Consider the following 4,550-nt stretch of genomic DNA (forward strand, 5'->3'; position numbering starts at 1 on the left):
GTTACACAAGCTATAAAAAGAGAAGAAGCAGTCCTTATTGGCTAGAAAACTTTGGAATGAGCTACATGGTTACAATTGGACTGGAGTATTGTTGTAGCCATGATGGTCCAGGAAGCATACAAGAGGTGAGGGACTTTTGTAATATCTTTTATTAGACCAACTATAAAGTTGGGAAATAAGTTTGGCAAGTTATCAGGCATAAGCTACTTGAGGGGGGGAAGTGTATGTCTAAAAGCTTGTCAAATTTATTTTCCAATTATACAGCTGGTCCTATAAAAGATATCATGAACACCCCTCCCCTCCCCCAAACCCCTCTTGTCCATTGTTACAATCTGCATCAATCTGAGTAGAGCCTGTTTAATTACTTTGACTCTGTCGACAGATGGGATGACACACTGCTAGGAAGAACAGAGGGAAAACAGATCAGGTTATTTTTTTAATCACTTCTTGCCAACTTCAGTTTAATCAAATTGGATGTGATAGAACTGTCTGACACAGCAGTAGGAAATTTACCCTGTTGCTATAGTTCTGTGACTGATTTATCAGCTCAGGTTATTATCTTGCTAGATCTTAACAGCTAAAGCCTGGTTTGGGCCTAGTCATCTGAAGAGAATTTGTTTACAGTGTAGATAGAACTTGTGAAAGTCCAGCTCATAGGAAGCAGGGGAAGAGCGTATATTCATTTTGTCACAGCCAAGGCTGGCAATATCATGCAACTCCGAATCATCTCCTGCGGGGCCTTGTTCTTTTATTCTTTACCTGTACCTTCCATCCTTACACTGTTTTCCAAAAGGAATCCATAGTGTGGCTTTCAGGATCAATACTCTGTTTTATTGTCTCCTCTACTGTTTCTTTTCCATTGCACAGATAAATATTACCAGTGTGTCTTAGCCTTGAATTAGTTCAGTTTTCTTTTCATCTGCTGTTAATTCAAAGGCTTTGTTACAACAGTCACTTTCATTCTCCTCCTCTTTCATCACCTGTCGCTTCCAGTCGCGCTCAGTGTCAGTCTTCCTCGTATCTCCAAGCTGCAGGAAAAAAAGAGAGCCAGCCTCCATATCAGGTTAGAACACATTTTTGGCTGACCTACATATTTCCACCTTATCTCACACTATCTGTTTCTACAGGGACCATAATGAACACACAAACACAAATCCAACAACCTTGGGTTTCTTTTTTCCTCTTTACATTTTTTTAAATAAATCTGGTGAATGCTGATGTTTCTCAAAGGATGAAATTGCTCACAATACCAGGCAAAGCCAGGTAACAGCTTAGAGCTGGGAGAGGACAGTGCTAGCAAAGTTGTTGTACCATCCCTGCTATCCTTGTACCTGGGAGCAGTTGAGTAGGAGGCATGGTTTTAAGATGGTGGCAGTGGCTGGATTAAAGTATTCTTGGCCCATGCCAGACCCTTTTTTCCAAGTTCTGCCACAGACTCCCTTCAGGGCAAGTTATTTAGCTTCTCTGTCCCTCAGTTGCCTCCCTATAAAAAGGGCCAATCATTGTCTTTTGTCTGCTTAGATTGCAGCAACTGTCTCCTGCTATGTACCTGAACAGCATTAAATGCAACAGGCCATGATTTCAACTGAGGTCTGGTGGCTGTGCTATCATGCAAATAAGAAGAGCAAACAGGAACAGCAAGTGTGTGTCCTGATTCAGATCAAAAACAGAGCTGGATAAGAAGGTAGGCCCCCCGCCTGAAAAGAGAAAAGGAAATGTGCTAAGTCGCAATATCTGCATCTTCCACTTCTAACTCCAGAATCAAAAAAAGCACTTAAGCATGCACTTAACTTCAATCCCTTGAGCAGCCTCATTCAATTCAAAGAAGGGAGGGCAATTTGTGTCAGCTGAGAATCTGGCCCTATGGCACTACAGTACTGTAAAACCAGCAGAAGTAGGAAAAGCAGAGGCATAGCAAGGCAGGGCTGCTGACACACAGGGCAGCACCAATTCCTACCAGGCTGATTGGGGCAGCACAGTCTGCTGCCATTACAGTGGCAGCTGCTGTTGTCCCCCACAACAAAGGCAGTATCTGGGGCTGTTTTCCTGGTTGTCCTCCCCTCAGTTACTCTGCAAGGAAGAGAATCAGGTCCAGAGTATCAAAGTGACCCTGTGATTGATGAAGCAAGTGAGTTCATGATGGGATCTGTTAGATATGTGAATGTGGTGAATCTGCATGTGTGAACCTTAAGGTACTTTTTGTTACTATCTCTTGAATTGGCTCATGCCAATCTGTGTAGAGTTTTACTTTGGCAGGCAAGGTTCTTTGGGTCGGTGTGATTGTGGCAGCACAGCAGGGGTGCTACAATGCAGAGACACCCACCTCACTGTGCCAGGCCCAAAATCTCACTTTGAGGGTCTCCCTTGGGGAGCCCACTTCTTGGAGAACCCCCGCAAGCCTAGGTTAATGCTGCCACCACCTGGGCACTGGTCTGTCACAGGGCTTTGTGCAGCCTGTGGCACATAGATCCCATGAACCTAGGGGGTGCTTTGCCCACTAATATTTCTGGGTGCTTCTTTGAGCCCGCAGCATCCCAAGATAACATAAGGAAGAACAGAGGGAAAATAAAAAGACAAACTTTGGTGGCCAGGCAGGCAGCAGAAGGTTGCGCGCGCGCTCTCTCTCTCTCTCTCTGGGTGCCCAACAATGCAGGATGTAACCTGACACCTTTATTGATCAGATGGGGGGAGTTGCACAATAAAATCAGAATACACTTTGAGATAAACTAAAGCAACTTGAGTCTTTACAGAGTCTGGGTACAGTGACCCTTTTAAGACATGACTTGCCTATATTTAATTCCTAACTTATGGCAGGTTTCCAGGTTTCTACTTACAGAAATCACCAAGCTGCTGCCTGGGGTACTTGCTTGTAGTTTCATAATGCCTGCCAGAAGGAAGAGAGACCTCCCCCACTCCGTCTAGGAATTTTATCTGGCTAGGTCACCTGATTGACTAGCCTGAGCCACAGGGACCAGGGAGGGAGAGGGGTCATTCTTCATGTTGCTTATGGATTCATAGCTATGCCCACGAAAAACACCCTACTTCACCCATGTCTAGGAAGCAGCTGTGTCCCTTCCAGTTATAAAGATAGACAGACTGAGCTGTGGTGTGACCTCCAGTCTTGAATATCCCTATTCTCTATGTCTCAGTACAAAAGAGCTGCCCTCAAGAGAATCACAGCTGGTTCTGAACAAAGCAGGCAGTCTGCTCACTAACCCAGCCTGCATCATCTCAGTGCTGTGCTCATTTTACTGGCTCCAGCTCAAATGTAAGATTATCATTTCAGTCTTCAAATTACCAAAGAGGCTGTCTCTTCCCAAATGGGCATGACCTCCTACAGCCATTATATCCCCTGAGAACAGTGATGTTGCCAACAGAAAGAGACACTCGCATCTGCCTGAGAGACTGATCTAGGCAATTGGCCCATCCCCTTCTACCTAGGCAATATCATAATGACCAGAGACTTTACCTTCCTCATGTCAAAAAACATACATAGATACACACATAGGGCGCATCTGCACATGCAAGCACGTGCACTTGCAGCAGCTTAAATAGAAGTGGTGCAAATTTGAGATGAGGCTTTTTGCCCCAGCACACGTGCTTGGACATGCACTTTGTTGAGGAGCAAATTGTGCCACTTGGGGCAAAATAACCCTGCCTGGCTCCTCCTGGATCTGCAGCCAGGGGGAGCTAGAGCCTGGAGTCAGCACTTGTTTTGTCCCCAGCAATATAAAAAGTTGCCCTGTCCTGGTCCCATCAGTACAAAAAGCTGCCCTGGCAAGTAGCTTGCTACTTGCTCTCAGGAGCTTCTGGGGCCCAGGCAATTGGTACCCGAGGACACTACCCCTTGTGCCATCTGGACTGCTGAAGCAGCCCGGAGAGTTCCCTGCACCCTCTACCTACTGCAGCAGTCTGGCAGTGGGGGCTGCTGCCTGGCTATGACGTGCTGCACACCTGCCAGACTGGGATGAGGCATCTGCCCCTCTGGGCCAGCTGCCAGTGGGTTGTGGCTGCAGGGTTGGCCTCTGTGTGGCATTACTGCCATGCGTGCCCCCTGCCTGGCCACCTGGGCAACTATTGCCTGGAAGATGTTCTGGGTGTGGTGGCCTGCTTTGTACTGTCAAAGCATGTCCTCCAGGCCCCATTTGGCCAGGAGGTCAGCTACAGCCAGCTGGGTCCAAGATGCCAGCTCTGAGCAGGCAGGGTCCTGCCACTGGCCTCCCTCGCAGGAATTCTGGTGTTCCCTATTGGAAAACTGAAAAATCCCTTATAAAAAAAATCCCAAAGTCACTCTGTAAACTACCCCCAAATCCATGTTCCTCCACAATGAAAACAAAAGACAACTATTAAGAGAAAGAAAGAGAGAGAGAGTGAGACAGAGAAAGCAATCAGTTGGGCAATGTTTTATTGATATATCTACAGTGTTAAAGCACTGGCTGTTGGGGGGCTATAGCCACACATGGGTTACAGCTCTCCAACAGGGGACAAATGGCCCCCGCAGGGGCTACCCCCCGCCACAATGCCCACATGCCCCACTCCAGCCCCCCAAT

General features: G+C 46.9%; 1 long non-coding RNA gene across 1 annotated transcript; it reads right to left on the bottom strand.

Annotated features, from left to right (window-relative positions):
• Positions 1 to 423: 423 nt before the first annotated feature.
• On the bottom strand, positions 424 to 2,891 carry LOC109283924 (uncharacterized). The gene is made up of 2 exons (XR_002091239.2): positions 2,835 to 2,891; positions 424 to 1,028 (listed from the first exon to the last, which is right to left on the bottom strand). It is a non-coding gene; the product is annotated as an uncharacterized LOC109283924 (long non-coding RNA).
• Positions 2,892 to 4,550: the final 1,659 nt, after the last annotated feature.

Source organism: Alligator mississippiensis, chromosome 3 (assembly GCF_030867095.1).
Source record: "Alligator mississippiensis isolate rAllMis1 chromosome 3, rAllMis1, whole genome shotgun sequence".
In the NCBI taxonomy this organism is placed as follows: domain Eukaryota; kingdom Metazoa; phylum Chordata; order Crocodylia; family Alligatoridae; genus Alligator; species Alligator mississippiensis.